At 37.0% G+C, this 22,859-nt stretch overlaps 1 protein-coding gene across 2 annotated transcripts in view; it reads right to left on the bottom strand.

The window, feature by feature from the left end:
* The window catches only part of LOC129240240 (complexin), a 118,925-nt gene that overhangs the window by 48,103 nt on the left and 47,963 nt on the right, over positions 1–22,859 (bottom strand). The window lies entirely within an intron of this gene.

Genomic DNA, 22,859 nt, shown 5'->3' with positions numbered 1-22,859 from the left:
CCTCAACCAGAATCAAATAAATTAACGAAACCAATGCAAGTCAAGTCCTTTCGAGGCTCCATGGAGAGGAGTGAACAAAGGTAAAAAAAAAAAATTTCACAACACAAATTGCTTTCTGAAGAAATCTGAATATAATTTCGTAACAAATTCGCAAATTTATATCCTCTACTTTGACACAATTTGTAATTCAAGCTCTAAGTCAATGGTTTAAGGAATTTTATATAAGCAGCTATACGGTTAAATTTACCATTAAGCCTAGAGAATCAAATAATGCCTGAGAAGTGTTCATTTTACACAAATTTTGCCTGCACTCAGCCAACTCAGTTATGAAATCTCAGCTTGAAAATGACACTAGTGAATTTTTGTGACTGTAATTTTTTTTTTCCTTGTTAACTCCACTCGAGAGCATAGGGCCTCGACAAGAATCAGTCTTGCGTTGCGAATGCCCACCTGTTGTTGCTTAGGAACAACGCCTTATTACTGCTTGGAGCGCCGTCTGTGTTTCACATTTTTCTGGCAAAAGGATCGCACAGATGGTTGAGGACTTCGCTAAATTTGGTGTGTCTGTGCTGTTACCGCGATTGCCCGCTTTCCCTTGCTGGCGTAACTGATGTAATGCTTAACTGTGTCTTCTTCTTTATTATTATTATTATTTTTGCTTGTTTTAGCCGCCACAGTGCAAGTAATGTGCTGACTTTTGTGCGGGATTAAGGATTGGAAGAATAAGGTTGTTGTGGTTGAGGAATGAAATCAATTTTTATTTTTCCTTTATTTTTTTGTATCGAAACTAGGAAAGTAGGTAAGTTTGAAAAAGTGCGAGGACCGTTCTTTACGTGGGATTCGAATCCGCAACCTCTGGGATGGCAGTGTAGTGCACTTATGCTAGACCACCTGAATATATTTTAGATGGAACCAACTATCAATTCTTCAAATTAATTTCAGCACTATTTTTTTATCACCTTCTTTCCCGATACATGTTTTTTTAGCCGCAGTTCGCATATCGCTAACTATGGTTGAACAGCTGAAAATGGCAAACTGTGTTGACTTTTCTGTTCAGTAAGGGTTGGCCAGTCATCATGAATCGCATAACGTCGGAACACCACTTCCACATTGTGGCAATTTACTTTGAAGAAAGATAATTTATTTGCTATTTAGTTTCTCCCTCGACTACGTGGAAAATTTTGCGAAGGGATCTTGGCTTACGTGCCTATAAAATATAGCTCGTGCAAGAACTGAAGCCAAATGATCATCGTTTGCCTCACATTTTTTCTGATTGAGCTCAGTTAGTTTATTATGCAGATTTATTGGAAAAAGTAACCAAAAATTGGACTGATCGAATTGACCATGCAACTCATCAAAGAATCAAAAAATAAACGCCATGAAATAAAACAGATTAAAATGCATAAAAAAAAATATTAAGAAAAGTGCGTGTAGTACACATTACATAAGTGATCCCTTCAAGGCAGACAAAGAAAGAGGGAGAGACTCGAGAGAGAATGAGAGAGAGAGAGAGAGAGAGAAAGAATATATATCTGAATAAATTCACAACATTTGCAGAGAATACAAATTGACAAAATTTACAAAAAAGGAGAACGGTCGAGCGGGTAGGTAAACGCCGGACGCAAACCGAGGCAACAACGCGCCCTACTTCGAACGTTTATCACTCGCACAAACGCAGCGATTCCAGGACCGCAGCAACGGCACAGACTACCGCAAGGCAATACCAATGAATCCGACGCCGGATGGATAGCACTTTATAGTACGCACAAGCTCTAGCCAGGAAACGGAAATAAGCGCCAAAAAGTAGGCACCATAAACAAAACGTCAAAAAAATTCGGGCCAAAAACGCGCAAAACAATAGGCACCAAGGTAACGCCAAAAAGAAGGCACCAAAAATAAATTTGCTACAAGTTTGCACCACCAAACAAGCGCCAAAAAGTAGGCAGTGTTATTTCTCACTAGAAATTAGCAACCACGAGGGAAAACTCGGGAAAAAAGCCTAAAGTGTAGCTAAGATATATGTAAGGTATAGCTCTCTCTCTACTTTTCGTCTACGTTACATCTTTTTTCTCTCTCGCGGAACGAAAATGCCCAAACCGTTGCATAGCCTTGAAATTTTACTCTCCATTCTCGCTCGTCCATAGACGCCTAAGAAGTTTCACTTCAAAAAAAAAAAAATCACTCCAACAATATCTCTGTTTTCTGTTATCATTTAGGTTCTCAGGCTTTTACAATATACCCGATATTTACGTGTTTGATTTCGTACAACTATTCAAACAATGATATGTACCCCACTATGTGTGTCAATGAATGAATCTTTAAGCCAGTGATCAAAAATTAATACATTGAAACATTTTCTGCTCGCCCGCTCATTGACCACAAAACAACTTTTAGTTTTTTGTTTCTCTCTCCCAAACGAGAAATTGGCACAAAAGATGACAACTGTTGCAAATATGGAAAAAAATTCGAAGATAAAGATTGAAGTTCAGGTGAAAAGCACGATTCCCATGTCTTCTAATCTTAAGCCGTTAGCTCGCCAAGTTAAAAAATAATGGATGTTAAAATAAAGTCAAAAAGCTGGGAAAATACCCACGAAAGGAGAATTGACACACGCCATCCATTTGCCGATTTCAAAGCTGCATTTGACAGCACGAATAGAAGTTGCTTACATGTCGCGAGGTCTGAATTTCGTGTTCCCGCACAACTAGCTCGGCTATGCAAGATGACGTGCCATCAGAATTGGAAAGAACATATCCGAGCCGTTTGATACCAAACGAGGTTTCAGACTGGGTGACTCGCTGTCGTGTGACTTCTTTAACCTGATGTTGGAGAGCATCGTATGAGCCGCAGAACTTAATCGCTCAGGCACAATTTTTTATAAGAGCGTACAATTGGTGGCGTATGCCGATGATATTAACATCATCGGCCTTAACAACCGCGCTGTTAGTTCTGCCTTCTCCAAACTGGATAAAGAGGCAAAGCGAATGGGTCTGGTGGTGAACGAGGACAAAACGAAGTAATTCCTGTCATCAAACAAACAGTCGGCGCACTCGCGTATCGGCACCCCAGTGACGTGGGTGGATAGTTATGATTTCGATGTTGTAAAATACTTCGTTTATTTGGGAACTAGCATTAGCACCAATAACAAAGTCTGCCTTTAAATCCAACGTAGAATCTCTCTTGCCAACAAGTGCTACTTTGGACCAGATGGGCAACTGAGTAGTAAAGCTCTCTCTCGACGAACTAAAATGACACTCTACAAGGCTCTCATCATGCTCGTCCTAACGCAGAAGCTTGGACGATGACAACATCCGATGAAGTGACGCTTGGAGTGTTTGAGAGAACGATTCTGCGGAAGATTTTTGCATGTGTGCACGTTGGAGACAGCGAGTATAGTAGGGGATGGAATCATGAGCTGTATGAGCTTTACGACGATATAGACATAGCGCAGCGAATAAAGATCCAGGGGCTTCGTTGGCTGGGTCATGTCATCCGAATGGATACAAACGCTCCGGTTTTGAAAGTATTCGATGCGGTACCAGCTGGTGGGAGCAGAGAAAGAGAAAGGTCTACTCTGTGTTGTGAAGATCAGGTGGAGATTCATTTGGTGTTTCCAGCTAGCGCCGGTTAGCACGAGAAAGAAACGACTATCGCGCTTTGTTGGACTCGGCCAAAATCGCTTAAGCGTTTTGTGGTTGCATAGCTAAAAGTTCATACTGGTTTTCAAATAAAATGTAAAATAGTTTCCATACATAAATTTGTTTTTAAATGGTGCGAAATAGCAAAAAATTAGTGGGAAATCGTAAATTCAAAACCATTCAAGCCACTTAATTAAATCAGTTCGTAAATTCAAGTCTCTTTTGACAGCCAGAGAAGGTTTGGAGATTTTTGTATTTATTTTATTTATTTTATTGGCGATTTCTACTAACTAACCCCTTAATTGAAAACAGAAAAATCGGTAGTTTGAACGAACATTTAAAACAAGTGGGAGTAGAAGCAAAAATAAACGAAAATTTTAAGTAAAAAGTATTTTTTTTAATTTGAGTCTAAACCGCATTTCATATAGTCAAATTAAACAGAAATGACTTAAAGTATGTAGGACGTTTTTCTCGGTAACTCGGTGTATATTTAATATATGAACACTAATCATTTCATCTAGCCTTTTGTTGTTGCATACTTTAAAGCATAGCCTGCGGTTAAGCTTTGCTCTGAATTTCGGTAAAATTTACAGTTTCATGGAATTTCTTTTAACAAAGAAGCAAATATTTATCAATTTCTATTTTCACTCTGCTTATCTTATTCATATTACTGTAACGACGATTGTGCAAATATTAAAGAAAATAAATCCGATACATCTCTACATACGAATACTTATATGGGAAAAAGATCAACACAGATATGGCCAGGCGCCAGCTCGTGAGTTATTCATACCCATAAGCACTGCATTGTATGGCTTTGTGGTTATGTGGCTTGGCAACACCTTCGGCAAAACTTTAATCTGTAAATTTAATTTGCGAAATGGAAAATGTTTTGTGTTCTTTGTTAAGCTACGCAATTTTTTTCTTTTAACGAAAAACAACAATCAATGAAAAACACATTTCATATTAAAATGACATTTGGAAATCATGGGATGCGTAAATTAAATTCAAATCGTTATGTAAATTATGCTTTTCAATGCTCAACCATTTATTTATTTATTTTAATATTTTTTGTTTGCTTTGATTTGCATTTGTTTGCGTATTTTACATTTGTTTTTTGCTTTAGTGCTATGAATTTTAATTACAAAACAGAGCAGGTGTTATCCTTTTGTTTTTTAAGCCTAATTTTTTATTCATTTTTAAATTCATACTAAATTCATTAATATTAATAATACAGTTAAAATGATATTTTAAGTGCACTTCACCACAAATCGGCTGATTAACATAACTGACTAGTAATGCGTACATATGTATGGATGTATGGATGTATGTATGGATGTATGTATGTATGTATGTGAATAAATGCTTATTAATGGCTGGTTACTTTTTTCCATATTTGTCTCTGTCAGCATAACAGACATTTAGCCTAAAGTCAAAATATTTTAATTGCGTTAAATAAAATGAGCGATTTAGTATGTCCGATATAATAAATAAACAAATAAAATAGATAAAAGTTGCATTTGCATTTTTTTATTTTCGAAATAAATCTCATTTAATCCTTTATGAAATTCTTTGATTTATTCGTATTTTTTTAAGCAATTTTTCTAATAAATCGGGTTGAATGTTATGCACTGAACAGCGCTTTCAATATTAGCTTTTAAGGCATGAATTAATTTATCTATATGGACCAATGGCTTCAAATAACCTCACAAGTAGTAGCCTAAGAGTGTGAAGGGGAGGTTCTAGTCAAAATCGACAAAAAAAAATGTGTAGACAAAAGGATATTTCCCTATCTAATTGAATTAGTTATATCGTATAGACGAGAGAGCGTGTCGGTCGAAAAACAGGTAGAAGCGCGCGATCGTAGCCTCTGCCTGAGCAGCTTAGCTATACTACAGGTATCTAGTAAGTTTGTGCCCCTCGGAACAAATTCTTGTAAATTTCTGTGTATTGTGTGCTCGTATATCTGCGTTCTTTCTGTCGCACGAGCGTTCTATTCAGAGTAACGTATTTTAGTTGCGTTACGAATTTCTGGCAAGTAACAGTAATCGAAGGATGGGGAGAAGTTACTGATCGCCATTCACTTGGGAGTGGCCAGGACGATTCTTCTGCATATGGTTCTAGCAGCTCACAACTTCCGAGATTAGCCCAAGTATCCTCTGGGTACCTTCCGAGCACCCGTTCGGGAGTAAGCTAAAGTGAGAAGGCGAAACATTCCAGGATAGCTGGGTTTGAGACCCGCCACTTAAAAACACCTCCGCCTCCCCCAATGAAAACATACACAAATTCTCGGATGAGAACTTCCAACACTCATGACGACCCATGCAAACGAACTAACGACTATGATTTGCGGGCATGCACTTGGAATGTCCGGTCCCTTAATGGGGGAGGTGCCTCTGGTCGGATGGTTGATGTCCTCGTGAGAGTAAAGGCTGACATCACTGCCATCCAAGAGATGCGATGGACGGAGCAAGGCAAGAAAACCATAGGACCCTGCGGCGTCTACTACAGCTGCCATGTAAAGGAGCGCAAATTCGGTGTCGGATTTGTTGTGGGAGAGAGACTTCGTCGCCAAGTACTGTCGTTCACTACGGTGGACGAGCGTCTCGCAATAATCCGCATCAAAGCCCGTTTTTTAACATCTCCCTAATTTGCGCCCACGCCCTGATGGAAGAGAAGGACGATGCGACCAAAGATTCCTTCAATGAACGTTCCTATGAGCCCTGCCCCGGCAACGACATAAAAATCGTGCTTGGCGACTTCAACGCCACGAAAAATCCGGCAACGGACGGAGGCTGATCGATTTCGCCGGGGCCCGAAACATGGTAGTCTGCAGCACCAGATTCCAGCATAAGAAAATACACCAAGCAACGTGGCTGTCTCCTGATCGGAAAACGCGAAACCAAAACGATCATGTTGTGATAGATGGAAGACACACTTATAGTGTCCGAGGACCCAACATCGACTCGGATCATTAACTCGTTACAGCCAAACTACGCACACGTCTCTGTGCAGCGAAAAGCGTACATCTAACTGCGCAAAGAATGTTTGGCATCGAAAAGCTGCAATCGCAACAGACATCCAGAAGATTGGCCACTCGACATTTTTTACAAAGTTGATGTATCGATTTTCCGATGTGTGAGAAGTACCGTGGCATTGAGGCAATGAATATTAAAGTCTTAAATTGGGATAAACCCAAATGTCTTCTGATCAGCTTTTCTCAAAGCTTGAGAATAAAAGGAAATGTGGTGAAAAGTATCTATGTTAAGCGTTGCTGACCATTTTCAGCAATTTCTTGAAATGCTGCATTGTACGCAACGTGAGATTTAGCTCAGTGGAGACGTCTAGCAGAAAAAGGGCTGGGATTTTAGTTCAACAATATTTCTATCCGTAGGCAGTGGCAAGTGAGATGAATTCAGTAAAAATAACAAATCTCTATGCAAAAAAAGATATAACGCCTCATTCTCTTTCCATATCTAACGCTTGCAATGAAAGGTGAAAAGTAGCCTCAAATACTGAGAAATCTTGGGAATTTGAATACCCGCGCCTCCCTAATATGTCTTTAAACTTACCATTTACCCGTCAGATTGATGAAATATCCCATAACCGTAAGGGTATTGACTTTCTACGAGAATCAACAAATTATCGACTATTATCGTCGCCCCTCGGCTGAAAATGGTAAGTCTTCGAATATATTTCTGTGATAAAAAAGGTCCTAAAAAACAACAAAAAAAATTAACCGTTCGGAGGTGACGTACAAAAAGCTGTAAGTCCCTCCATCTGCGAAAAACACCAAGATGGACACCACAAATAGGAGAAAGAGTGCGGCCAAACCTTCAATAAGGGGTTCACGTGCCAATTATATTTATGTAAACATTTTTCTGTATTGGCTCACGCATCTTTTGCTAGTTTTTTGACCGAACATCTTTTCTATTCTATATTACATACACAAGTATTTCATCACTTTATATATACATATATGACTTCGAAAGGCCAAGAGTTTTGTTGAAATTTTTTTCTCTTCCATGCTTTTTTCAAGCTAGAAATTTACTCAGCTGCACAGAGTCTCTGGCTGCGGACAAACGCTATTAGAAAAAACATCATCTTATTTGATTAGATCTCCAATGCGGCACCAACCGAACAACAGTGGCGCACTAACCACCTGACCAGGGCTGCGCTCAGCACTTTCCTTAATTATCAAATAAATTGTTTAGTAATCGGTTTTTCAAATTTCCATATACAAGGAGTAAAAATATGTCGTCTCATTGATTTTGTTTTACTAAATTTCATTTTCTTTCATTAATTTCATTAAATTATATTCTAAATATATCCCAATTCAGCTCGCACACAAGTCAATTTAATAAGAAAACTTTTTCGCCCACTCTAACTTTTATGATTCCCCACACACTTTTTAGCAGCGATGCTGCCTCACCCCAGTAAATTCAATTTAATTTTACGACGCTTCATTTACTAATTACATTTGTTGCTTTGCACAATATTTAAGTTAATTATAAGTTCTTTTTTTTTGTTGTTATGGTGTCAAAAACTTTCTAATACCCAAAATCACAGAGTAGCAGTAGGGGAAGTAGAAGTAGCAGCAAGCTCTTGAATGAGGTGTGTATGGGGCGATGCAGTGCTGTATTTGTAAACATTTACTGTAGATGGTAAAGTTGAAATCAATCCACCCACTCTCATTGGCTGTCAAATTTATTGCGCTCTCACATTATGTGTAACATTAGTGAAGAGGTGGTTGTGAGAAGTATGCGGGGTCATGCAATTTCAAATAAAATTGTATGGTGTAAAATTCGGAAGCAATAGGAGAAGTGTGCGTGAGAAGTAGCCAATAAAGAACAGTTTGCTACAAAGCAGCATAGGCTAGGTGAAAACAAGGCACTCTGTAGTGAAACACAACAACTTTGCGAGTATACCACCAACCAACTATACAACAACTACGAGTATACTAGGCACGAGGGAGTGAGTACTCTGCTGCATGAGGAGCATAACTGGCAGTCTGTAACTGATGCCGTATTGTGCAGGCTGTGCTCAGTTGTTTTGCCCATTGAGTTGGTCAGAGCAGTCAGCAGTGCCATTAGTAATTGTGGCATAACTCAAGGCTGTGCAACTTTACGCCAACTCCCATAAATGTCAACAGTTTTTGAACTCAAGTGTTTTTAATTGACTTAATTATGGCAACTTTGACTGAGTAGGTAGAGTTCTATTTGATGGAACTTTTGTTTGTTTTCTTTGCACTTTTACGCATACAAGCATATTTGACATTTGTTGTATTTGTTGTATAAATAATATATTTGCCGTACTTATGTTGTAGCTGTTGTAGAATTATTGCCATGATTAAACTTTTTCATGTGGCTGGCACTTCAACTTGAACTGAAATGTAATATTTACGGTATGGTGTTAATAAAGTACTAGGAAATGTGATGTACGAGTATATTTTGTTGCCTGATGGCGCCGTGAGTGCTTTGTTTTGCTTAAATAAAAAGTTTAAATATGCAGCAGAATTTTTTAAGATAATTTTTATTGAGTTTCAAGTGGTAAAATTGAATGTGCTTGTATGTGGCACGCTTTGTATGCTTACAATCTTCCACTAGGACCGCTTATACATATATACATACACATATATTTGCATACATTTTAACATTAAGAGTTATTTTATTAATTAAATGACAGAAGTTTGCAAAATTAGCAGTTCCATTTCCTCTAAAGAGAAAGCGATTTCAGTGAATGGTATTCAAACTGCTGCATGTACATGACATACATACACACATACATACACATATACATACATACATATATTGCATTTGAATTGTAAGCCAATTTCCCGAAGTCAAAACTTTTCTGAAAGTTCTATTTTATATGTTTGCGAACTTTTGTTTGAAACCGCACATATGTAACTAAGTTATGGTTTCCGAAAACAGCAGTCAGTTATGAAGTTAATACAGAACTAAAAATTAAATTTACCAAACATTAGAAAATAATAAAGGGAATAATTAATAAACAAAAATTGTGTTATATTGGAAGCAAAAATTACGAGTAAGAGTAGAAATAAAAAGAAGCTTACTGAGCGCATACAAAAAATGTTCCCTTGCTACTCAGACATCATGGTGAAAAAAAATTGAATGGTGTGACGGTTTTTAGACCGTTAGCCGACTCTCAGCGAATTTGACAGAATCAGTTGCTGCATGGTAAAAACATTTTTATACTGCTCAGCTTTCACAGCATAAGCAGGTGCACTGCATGAAGCAGTAATGTTTGCCACCCAAACGAGCAAAAAACATCTAATATGCAGCGACAGCAAATCCATCATTGAAGCCTTGCAGAACCCAAAAAATGATCTGTTACTCATCAATATGATAACAAATATTATACAGGGTGGGCCAGATAGCGTTTGGTTTTTGAACCACCTATTTTTTTGAGAATGGTAACATAAATGACATGTCAAATATGTTCATAATTTACTTAAAGGTTTGACATTTACGAAATGGGACGCTATACGCTTGAACAAAATTGGGAAATATTGAAAACCTATTTCCAAAGTGGTGAGTCTTCTTCTTCTTTTCTGATTTTCACATCGGTGGCTACGTCAATAAGCAAAATTGTCGGATTTGGGGCTCAGAAAATCCACACGTTACTGTAGAGAAGCAACTGCATCCACAACGAGTCACTGTTTGTGGCCTACTGTAAAGCCAGTCATGTTATTTGAACGATATTATTTTTCATTCATAAATGACCATGTTCAAACTTTAAAATAAAAAAAAAAGGTTTAAAAAATATTGATTAGTTTTTTTTTTTCAAAAAGCAAATTTTACATGGCCCATCCTGTACATACACAACAGTAGTCCCCAGACTTCCCCAGTGCTTCTTCTAAGCTAATGCGCCCCTTGTGTAAAACTACACAAATGAGTTATGTAAATATTAAGAATTTTCGTTCAAAGAATGAGTAAAAAGTTCAAGAATATTTTTGGCTGCATGTCTTGAGTGAGCCATATTTCACTTTGCATCGGGTCATGGCTACTGTAAGCGGACTTAAAGGTGACACTACGCTTTCTTTTCTTTTACAGCCTTCTGTTGGTGTAGCCAATTATGTGTTACAACATTGCAAAATAAACTGTAAAGAGGAATAGTGCGACACATTCTTCAGCACCACTTCGAAAAAATGTCGAAAGCAGTGAAAAGTCGAAGCAGTCGGAAATAATTTTTTTGATTTTTTAAGAATCCAATAAAACTTCAAATGCAATAGTCAGACAATCGTTCTATGATTCTATTTTGCCACATATTTGACAAAAATGACCATTTTTTTTATTTTTTTTCCTTGTCCATTCCTCTCGGGAGCATAGCTCGACAAGACTTAGGCTTGCGTTGGTTCCGTTAATATATTTTGATTTCTGACAGGGTAGGTGATTAGCCTGCCGCTACCAAAAACGATAATAAAGTCGGGGAAATAGTTGCGAGGTTTTTGTACTTTACAGAGTAGTAGGCGATCATATAACCATAGCATCATGAGTCCGCCTTATATGAGTTGAATAGCTAAGCTTAAATTACCACGCTAGGGAATATTATTCAGTATGATCTGATAGTATTTATGAATTGTTTTGGTAAATGTTTTCCAAGTACCTTAAAATTTCCTATTAAAAATCAGGAGATCACTACAAATTTATAAATTTTCCAGCGGTACGCACAATCCTAAATTATTGGTTGCTCAAAACACAAATACTTCCCTGTAGTTGCAGGCTTTTGTGTGCATTTTCCCATTGATTAAGCAAATTTATGTGCGAGTATTTTCAATATTTTATTTTTCGCAAAATCACCAGCCGCTTCATTGTTTGGTTGACGAACAGTTGGGACCGTAATTGCTTCGCTAACAAACCAACCACAAACTCAACTGAATAGCGTAGGCAGTGGCAACTATAATGCATACATGCACATATTAAACAAGTTGCAACAATTAACACAACTAAAAGTAACAACAATTAAAGCGAACGTGAAAATGTGTTGATTATGTACACATCAAATTATTGGAAAAGTGTGTAAATGATTTTAAAAGCCACCGTTGAAGTTGTTAATATTTGCGGTTTAATTAAAAATTTTTGGCATTCAGTAGTAGAGTAAAGAGCAGGCATATATGCACACATAAATATTATATTTTATAGAAATATCCTGCAGGAAAAACGAATTTGAATTTCTTCTACCTTCTAGTTAATTCACGACGAGTAGTAACTAGTTAAATAATTGGAAAATCTTTTCCGCTCAAAAATATTGAAAACTGTACATTACATAAATTATGAAGAGTATGTGGAGTTCACTCCATTAACTTAATTCTGCTCTGCTATACTGATTTCAAACGTAAAGAATGAGATCAGATGTACAGACACAGTTCGCTATACTTCTCTTACTCGTAAATACTAAAAGCACTCTCATGTAAAGACTCAGTGATAGGGGAGTTAACAGTGGCCTGTAGGGTGGTTCATACTCGTAAATGCTACAGACACTCCCATCTTCTGTAAGGATTCACTGATAGGGGAGTTAACAGGGGTCTGTAAGGTGGTTCATACTCGTAAATACTATAGACACTCGCATCTTCTGTAAAGACTCAGTGATAGGGGAGATAACAGTGATCTGTTAGGTGATTCGAGAGAGCTTATAAGCAAGAAAGACATAATAAGCTTGAAAGGCGTAAGAGGACTGACCGTTGGCATATTTGTGTCTGATTATTCTAACCGATCCGAACAGAAAACTGTCAAAGTTTATACTAAAACTTGGAAGGAAAGACGTTCGTTTGATGGTCGGTATTATTATAAGATACAACACATGGGGTCAGCATATAACCAACATTCGAATCATTGAGGACCCGATGTGCCTGTCGTGCTTGAAGGAGGCGGATAGCACTGAGCACTTTCTCTGTGAGTGCTGTGCTTTTGCTAGAGCAAGACTACGACTTTTGGGTTCCGATATCGTGAAAATGAGTAATATTCGTTCTCTAAAACTGCGGTGTATCTACAGATTTGCCACAGAATCTGGAAAATTCTCACAGGACTAACTACCTTTATCCCTGCTTCTATTTTTTCTCTCTCTTTCTGTGACACTCTTCTCCCTCACTCCTTGACTATGTACCCTTTTTCTAGAGCTCTAAATATCATACAATTGGCTTTTTAGCCTGAGTGTCTCTGGGGGCTCCTTGGCTCGACCTATTAAATTTTCAATTTCAATTATTCTAACCGATGGCGGTAGCTGCACATTTCCTACTTCTTCTATGCTGTTTCTCTTTTTTATCTCTCCTTTTCATATTTAGATTCTCTGGAAACCTGAATAAATTATCATTGAGGAAGTAAGATTGCTGAAAAGTTCGCGAAGAAGGTTGCTTTAATTATTTTTACAGCTCCTGAGGCCTTTTGTAAGACAGTAGCACTATACGTAATGTTAAAAGAGGAGGGGGGAACTTATAGTAGAATATAGTGTACTGGAACGATCTGCCAGGCTTGCACTACTTGTATTTCTGAGCACTTTTCGGGTCTTACAACCAAAAATAAGTTGAGGAACGCGAATAATTTGAGATTATCCAAGAACACCCTAAATACTATCACGCGAATTCTTTGATGCATTGAAGACTGAGCTAACTTTTAAGGGTTTGGGGTAGTCAGAATTTTCAAAAAATTTATGTTTTTTTGTATTTTCTTAAAGTATAATATCATAGAAATATTGTGTGAACATTTGAAGTGAGTCCGACGAATACTTTTCGAATCGCATGGAATGACATGGAATCGCTCATTATCGCTCTGCTGCATGCTTCTGAGTTCGCCTGCTTGGGCGAAGTAGTTGGCCCAAATATAGTATAACACTTTAGGGTTGATTATAAAAAAATAAGATCTTAATATGACTATTAAGAAATAAAAAGTTTTAAATGGAAAAATGTATCTTCCAGGTACATGGCGGATGCCCAAATTCATCGGGACTTAAAAATCTCTTTAAAAAAAGAGGAAATAAAAAATGTAACCAGAAAATACCGAGATCTTTTTACGGTTGAAAAGGAAAGCGGCGATCCTATTAATCTAAAGGCTACTAATAAAATATGAAATTTGTTTACTGGAAAGGATATTTCAGGAAATATACCTTTACTACTTAAATCAATGCCCGTTTGTAATCCTATTATGAGTTTAAGGTTATGCCTACAAAGTAGAGTTGAAATATATAATGATGGAAACCATACTATAATAATTTTATGATATTTTATGAATAGTACTTAATTATTTATATTTTTTGCTTAAACATTCTCGTGGATTTGTGGTTGGCTTCATTTTACCAATTTCTGCAACGTTCGGTACGTTTCACAAAAGCTGTGGCAACCAATTCTTAAAACCTATAAGTTTCCCACAAAAACGATATTTCTTCCATTCTCTGAAGACCTATGTATGTCAATCCATGTATGAATTTAGGATATTGCCTGTGGCATACCGTCCCAAGCCCAATGAATTGTTTTGGTTGGATCTCGCAACTATTTGAACTGCCCCTCAGAAAGTATTTGACTGACGTTGGATTTGAATTAATCCAGTTTCACAAGTCGTTCCTTAAGACTGGTATAATTCTTTTCCACGTAAATATATGATCTAAATCCAAATACGTTTAAAAAAACTAAACTTTTTGAAAAAAGGAATTTACTATGATTATGTACAAACATCATTCCGAAACATGTTCTATTTCGGGCTCAGTCCAGCAATGCAAAAGTGGGGTATGTATTTGAAGAGCATCACTAAGTAACTTCGTCCTCGTCCGATCTGTATTGTAACTAGTCTACCATTATATTCACAGTTTCTTCTGCTTTTTTGATTTTTGCTGAAAGCTTAGATTGTGCCTGATAAAGGCAACGCGATGTGTTCAATGTTTAATCAGAGAGTGAAAATAGTAATAAAATGTAAAGACTATTCCGATAAAAGACTCACAGAGTTGCTAATAAAAAGTAATATATTTGAACAGTTTTAATCCTTTCCACACGCTGGAGGTGCCAATGGGAGCGATATGCGTAAAACATTGCAACTACTTTCCAACTGTCAACGTAACTTTTAAGTGGTGCATCTTGCTAACACAAATGAAGCTCTGACAACCGATATTAGGTCTTATAACCTACAAAAGCACAGAGCAAATACTGAGGCAAAGCCTGTCTGAGGGCGCAGCTGGCAGTCCCAGTACTCAGGCTTGCAGGCGGTGGGTCAATAAGCTGTCTGCCTTGAACACAAGAGTATTGCAACCTTAACAAGCAAGAATAAAAACCGGAACCTGATACAGTTCTCCAATTTAACTCGAAGTGCATGCAATTTTTAAAGTAACCTCCATTACAGATCTCATTTATTTTCGGGTCACATAAAGTTGATTGCGGAAAACTCATTCTAGGTGGCATAATTTTCAAAAGCTTTATTATTTTTATTTCATTTGATTTACGGTTAGGTTTGGCAACCGTATCGCACATAGAGAAAGCGATGCCACTTAGACCACTAAATGGGTCCGTACATATTCACCATCCGAGTCGAGAGGGTTAAAATTATGAGAGAGCTGCTCTGTTAAAAGATCAAATTGAAGGCGAGAATACGCGGCTCAGCACCTGAAAGCTGGTGTAAGACACGACTGGTCTAGTAGATTTAGACCTATAGTATAAATTTGAGTGATTGGATGGTCTATAAATTCATACTAATATTGCCATTCATACTAATATTGCCGGTTTCAAACCTTAATAGCACTTTTTTAGGAAGCCTCAGCTATCAGTTTTGCTTTCAACTGGTTGCAGATTTTTCCTACTGGTTGCAAACTTACATAGGTAAATACATAAACTCGTGATTCTCTTTTACACTGCATAATTACACACACACACACACACCAAGCAGTGCACGCACATCTATGCACTGACCATCGAATACATCAACGTAAACGCGTAAAAATTCAGCACATCTATGGAAGCTTAAATAGTTGCGATGAATTTGGGGAGTTTTTGGAAAAAAAATGCACACATCAATTTTAAACTCTTTGTTTCTATATGTACATTAACATTTAATAAAACAATATCCTTTATATTTATTTAAGTATGTATGAGTGCTCGTCGTACAGCTGTCATCCACTTTGTTCAGCAAAATTTATTCCCGTTAAGCTTCATCTCCAGCCTTAATCGCTCAACATATTTTTGACATCACAATTGCGCATTATTTGTTATTATCACATTTTTTTTTTTTTTTTGTTGCCTTGTATAATAAATATTTACCAACACTTGTGTACTTAGCGTACGCTCGTATCAAAGGTATTACAGCTGCTGTCGCTGTTATTACCATTACGAGCACTGGCATGCGGATGGAATATTAACGCTTTAACAATATTTGTGTATGTATGCACGAGCTACTTACATTAACACTTCACATATATGTATGTATGTGTGTTTGTCAGATTTTTTGTTATCTTTTTGAATGCAAAGCGTTGATGTTCACATTTAATGGACGCCCTTTATGACTATGAAAACTTTCAAGGGATATACAGCTGAACCCACTAACGGGTTCTGTGTTGTTTTTATGGATGTAATCGTGCACACATACATATGTTATTCATGTGAGCTGTGTTATGACAAGCTTTCAGGTTTTTCTTGCATTCCAATTTGTACTGGGAATGTTTTTATTAACGTTTTTGTGTGAAAGACGACCTCTGTTATTTGGTGGAGAAGATTTAATGTGAAAATATTTAAATTTTTAGGAGGACACATATGAATTCGGTTCAGCTTTTTTTTGGCGTGATGTGGAGGCTTTTTTGGTGAAATGATGAGACTTTTTTGATGCTATGGTATATCGAAAAAAAGTTTTAAATCCGTTCAGTAATCATAAAGATAAAGATTTACAATAAAGGTTTTTTTAAGAAGAGGTGTTAGTTTGATATTGAAAGAAAATAGTTATTTTTTCAAACAAATAATCGGAAGTTTATTTCATTATAAAGAGAGAAGGTGTGCCGTTAATAGTGGAAAATATCATGAGGAAAATGACCACCACGACCACGCTTACAGGATAGTATAATTTTGGTGAAATATTTATAACCGAATTGCAAAGTGGCTGCCCTATGATCTCGATAGCCTCACGAATTCCACCTTTGAGGTCTTGAATCGACTCTGGGCTGTTGGCGTAGACCTTCTCTTTCACGTGGCCCCAAAGAAAAAAGTCTTCTCTTCTTCTTCTTAACTGGCGCGATAACCGCTTACGCGATTTTGGCCGAGTTTAACAAAGCGCGCCAGTCGTTTCTTTCCCGTGCTAACCGGCGCCAATTGGACACACCAAGTGAAGCCAAGTCCTTCTCCACCTGATCTTTCCAACGCAGAGGAGGCCTTCCTCTTCCTCTACTACCACCAGCTGGTACCGCATCGAATACTTTCAGTGCCGGCATGACCCAGCCGCTTCGAGAGATAATACACTTTTTCCGTAAAAGATCAATGGTTTCGTTGCTTGTGTGGCACGTAGCGCCGTCTTGTTGAAAATAAATGTTGTCCAGATCAATACCATCCAATTCCGGCCATAAAAAATCGTTAATATTCTCTCGATAGCGCAATCCTATTCAAAATAACACCTGCTATTGGGAAACCCTTTATACTATATATATGCACTTATGCACAAGGTGGCGCAAAATTAACCCGGCGAGCGTAAGGTTAATATTTATTACATTGAGCGTAAGCTGGGTGTAACAAACCCATATATTGAGCTAGATATTTTAATGTGTTCATAATATTTTTATATGTTTTTATTTACTAGTACAATTATGTAATAACCCAAGAACTGATTGGGAAGGAAAAATAAAGCAAACAAATATTTTTAAATCTTTATTTATGAAATTAACAAAAATATTTTCTTTCATTTAAACAAAGTGTAACACTTAGTATTATAATTTTATAAAAAAAAGAAACTAAAAAAAAACAAAACGAATAGCTTTTACTTCTAGCTTATAAAATTAGGAAACATATGAGATCAAAACTTTTACTATATAGTTATTCAGAGTTCTCGTAATCATCTTCAGTTTGAGCGCAATCTTGACACGTGAAAACAGCATGTTCCATACATAAATAGCGATTGCATTTATAACAAGTGTGTTTAGTCTTGCGATCTTTTTTAGTAGGGCATATTTGACATCTCCTGATAGGCTTAGGAACTTTATTTGGAGGTCGTTGTGAGTGTGAGGGTTCATCCACTTGGTCCAGAATTCGTTTGCGAAGCTCTCGGGGTAAATGCTGATTTTCCTTTCTGTTTTGTAAATGTTCTGAAACCAATCCAATACCCAGGTCTCTAAGAAAATTTCGGCGTGACAAATTGCTACTATTATTGGACTTGTAAACTATTATGCTATTTATACCAGCCATGTTCAAAACTGCATAGAAAATCACCATTGGCCAGCGCTTTGTATTTCGCGAAACATCGTAGTTGGTGCACAGCTCATCTACAACATCAACGCCTCCCTTGGTCTGATAATAAAAAATAATCATTTCTGGTTTTTGTGTGCCATTAGTATCAGCAACAACGCTATCATCGTGATGTAATGTTGACATCAACAAAACAACCTTGTTTTTTTTTGGCACATGGGACAATAAAGATATATCCTTTTGAAACACTGTGCTGGGGATCTCTCGGTTACGCGTTTGGAGCATCTGACTTGGAATCTCGGGCTTATTTTTTCGAACAATGCCTGTGCTTGTCAAACGATGTTCTTTCAATAAGTGTAACATCAACGGATAACTGGTAAACCAGTTATCAAAGGTGACATTGCGATTGGTTTTGGAAATTGAAGCCACAAGTCTGTCCACAACATCATAAGCTTTGTTACTGAGAGCGTAAGGGCCTGTTGGTTGTTTTCCTGGGTAAATTTCAAGATTGATGACGTAAAACGACTTTGCATCAACCAAGGCATATATTTTCAAGCCATATTTGTTTGGCTTATTGGGCATATACTGGCGAAAACTGCAACGGCCTCGAAACGATGGAAGTTGTTCATCTATAGTTGTATACTCAGATGGTGTATAAACAATTTGGCAATTTGCTACGAACTTCTCGAAAAAAGAACGAATGGCAGCCAAATTATCAGTAGCTTTTCTTTCGCTCCGAGTATTCTTATCATCAAACCGTAAACAGTTTTGAATAAATTGAAATCTCTTCAAAGTCATCGTTGTCCTAAAAATCTCAACCCCTGATCCATCACTTATCCACAGATCCTTCAAATTCAGCTTATTTGCTTTGAACTGTCCTGCAAGATACAAGAGACCGATAAAAGCCTTTAATTCTGACGATGACAAGTCTGCCATGATATATTTCTTTACGTGACTATTTTCACAAGCAGTTCTCTTCAGATTTATTTGACTATTTGTATGTAACAATATTTCTTGCAAAATCTCATCAGTAAGAAAGAGTTTCCAACATTCAACAGCTGTCTTTGCATTTTTGCCAATATCTTTTACGCCCTGCCTTTCCCTTATAATGTTTTCTGATCTCGTACGCACGTTAGACCTTTCTGGTACACTAAACCACTTTGTACCATTCTTTCCAGTAAAATATGGTCTGTTATCATTGCTTTCACGTTCTTCAGATCCCTCAGCTTCGTTTTCTTCCTCATTCGGTAATCCTACCTCTTGTTCCGAATCACTTTCAGAGCTTCTTTGGCCAACATTATCAATTTCGAAGTCACTACCAGAATCATCACAAGAATCATCCTGATCAGCTGCTTCGAAAACCCTCAATAATCTTCTTTGGGTTTCTTCGTATGACATATTAATTATTTAGCTGAAAAAAAAATAAAAACTAAAATATAACGAATATAAAACAAAAAGTATTTACTCGAATTTGTAACACGAAGCGTAAGGTGGGTGAAACTTACCCGGCCGCAACTTTGACAACATCTAAACACCTCGCCAGTCGGCGGTCAACTGCGGCATGAAACACAACGAATGCCTACCTCCCCCCGCGCAGCTACTCAGACGCACAACTTATTTTGACGTACGGAATAGAAAATATCAAACGGTTTATTACAGGCTGGGTGAATTTCACCCAACCTTACGCTCGCCGGGTTAATCATCCAATTTTACTCTTGAATGATTTTTGTTTACTATATAAAAAATACAATAATTTTGAGTGGAGATAATTTTTATTTTTATTGCATGATTTTTTGCAATAAATAAAAAAAAGCTATTTTGAGTGAGGGAAATCTTAGTTTTGACCTTTACGCGCTCATTGCTCCATTGCTTGTCTGTTTGTATCCTGCAGCTGTCTGGTTCAGGAGTGTCAGTTAAGATTGACGAACGACATTTGCAAAAATTATAAATTTCCCGGCAGGCTTAGGTGATTAATTTGGCGCCACCTTGTGTATATATATAAGCGTGACAACCAGTAAAACAAACAAGAAAGAAACACTTAATTGACAATTTGTTAAATTCGGTGAAACATCTTTTCTTATGTCTAGAATGTTTGCTCTGAATGTTAGCTTAGGGGGTTACCTGACATCTGTCCGGTCCGTCAACAAAATAAACTGGGCTATCGATCGCTTTTCCCCTTTTCAAATCTCCAGATATCGATGGTATCATGCCAGTGATGCTTCAGAAGACTAAAACCGTGGTGGTTCCCGTCCTTCAAAGGATCTTTTTGGCGTGCTCGATAAACCACGTTCTTGCTAGAAAAAATCAAGGGGGTCTTCATTCCTAAGGCAAGAAGGAGGGCCCACGCCTTAGCCAAGGACGTCAGACCCATAAGGCTTACCTCCTTTATTCTGAAGGTGTTCGAGAGAGTGAGCGACTACCACATTCGGGAGCACTTTGGAACCAGACTATCTTCAGCTCAATACGCTTACCTGAATGGGAAATCGATTTCCTTTTATCTTTTATCTTTTTTATTTTATATTTTATATTTTATAATTTATATTTTATATTTTATATGTTATATTTCATATTTTTTATATTATATTTTATATTTCATATTTTATATTGTATTTTATATTTCATATTTTTTATATTATATTTTATATTTTATATTTCATATTTTTTATTTTATATTTTTTAGTCAAACATTTAATTTTTTTGTCATATAAATTACGTCACGAATACCTAAGCTTGATTCAGTATTCGTGAAAAATTTCTGTAGCATTTAAACCAACGAAAACACTACTTTAATGTACGGGTATCCACTCATTTAACCGCTTCGTCGAGAGCTCCTTTTTGTACTTTCTCTTTACGTTTTTTCTGACTGCTATTTATTCTCTATAAATGCAAATATCTTCTTCATAATCTTCATTCCACAATTGGGTATAATTTTCCACGTTAAGTGAAATATCAATTACGCATTATTTTTACTATGAATAGGCCGACTTGGTACAGAGTTGGGGGTCGCAGCGCACCATTGAGGTTTACAATTCAATTGAATAGCCTCAATTGACTTGGCACAAATAAAAGGGGTATCTTCTGTGTGAACGGCGTCACGACCACAATTTCTACTTTTGTTGGAAACAAGGTAAGCAAGGGTGCTTGTGCAAATTTATGTATCTAATGTAAGTAGGCCTATATGTGTGTATGTATGTATGTATGTATGTAGTTATGTATATATGTAGTTATACATTTGTGTGTCTATACATCTGCATTGAAGTATGAGAGATGTTTGCTTAGTAGCACAGAAGAGGGTCGCACAACAATGGCACCGGACAAAGGATAGAGTGCGGCAAAAAGGGAAAGTAGCAGATTGCACAACAGATAAAAGGAAATCGATTTCAAATACTTTGTTGCCCACATTGAAGAATACACTCAAGTGCTCGAAGCAAATATTATACAGCTGAGTGCAGTGGAGAAAAGGGCGATGGGAAAGCAATGGATAGACAGACGGCCGCACTGAATTCAATGTTGTGAGCGCTTTGGGTGAAATATGCATACGAAAGCAGGAATACTCATGCGTATGTATGTGAGTTTGTACCTACACATACCCACTTACTTATGCGCCTATACTTAGTCTAATATTAGAACTTATGTTGCAGGTCAGTTAATAAGTGGCTTTCGAGGAATATTCATAAGCGGTCTGTGTGTGTGCTGATCGGGTCAAGTGGCTCGATGGGTAAGCGTCATGCAAATAGGCGCAGCTGTATTGGTGAGTCAGGGCTAACAGCTTGAGTATAAGAAAAAAACAAAAAAAAAAAAGCGGCATAAGAAAAATAGCTGAAATTAAAATTAAAAAACAATTTTATGCCAACCTTTGCAAAATGTACCCGGTGTATGCGTTAAGAGCAAACAATGCGTAACGTAATTATTTTATTTTTTCTTGAAAAAAAAGTAAATAAATAATTCAAAGTAAAAATACGCTTGCACTGCATTTAAACAAATAATTGGCCATTTTATTGCCTACCAAGTAAACAACTAAAAGTATTTGCGAAAAAAAAGAACGATATTATTTTATAAGCTTTTATTTTTGCACGTATTTATTCTTTTTCTGATTGTATTACTACAAATTGCTGCAAATAGGAAAGCAAAATTCTGCAGTAAAAATAACAATAAAAACAAACAATGCGAAACATTGCGAGCCAATTAAGAGAATTTCAGACTTTAATTAGCGGAAAAAATGTGCAGAAATTGAAGTAAACAATCATTTGCCGTTGGCAAAAGCAAACGAGTTGCCGAGTAGAGTGAGAGACAGAGTGAAAGAGAGAAAGACAGAGTGAGAGTGAGAGAGAGAGAGAGAGAGAGGGAAAATATATTACCAGTTAAAAGAAAATTTCAAAGGGTACAGCGGAAAATTTCTAAAAGAAAAGGCAAAGCGGAAAGCGAAAAAAAAAATGCCAAGTAATAACTGGACAGCGCAAGCAATTTCACTTTGGTAACTTTCGGATCAGCCTAACCGCAGGCGGCAGGTTTTCAATTTTGCGCTCATTATTTTTTGATGAGGCGGTCGTTTGTTGAATTGCGCTACCTTTCATTATGGAAAATTAAAATATAGTACACAACCCAAGATGCATAGCCAAATGAATTATTAAGAGGCATGAGACCGAAGCGGGGAAAATAGCAAATAATTTCAAGGCATATTTATGGAGCGGACATACCTACAGTTGTATGTATAGTAGATGTAGTAAGAGCCCTGCAGGAAAATGATAAACTAGTATGGAAACCTGTTAGCTAAATAGAAAAAATTACACAGGTTCGTAATGGACTAGAATAAAGCCAGGAACAAAATGCATAACTTCTGGGCA

This window comes from Anastrepha obliqua, chromosome 1 (genome assembly GCF_027943255.1).
Source record: "Anastrepha obliqua isolate idAnaObli1 chromosome 1, idAnaObli1_1.0, whole genome shotgun sequence".
Lineage (NCBI taxonomy): Eukaryota > Metazoa > Arthropoda > Insecta > Diptera > Tephritidae > Anastrepha > Anastrepha obliqua.
The sequence above is the reverse complement of the archived record's forward strand: the minus strand, read 5'-3'. Positions and strand labels throughout refer to the sequence as shown.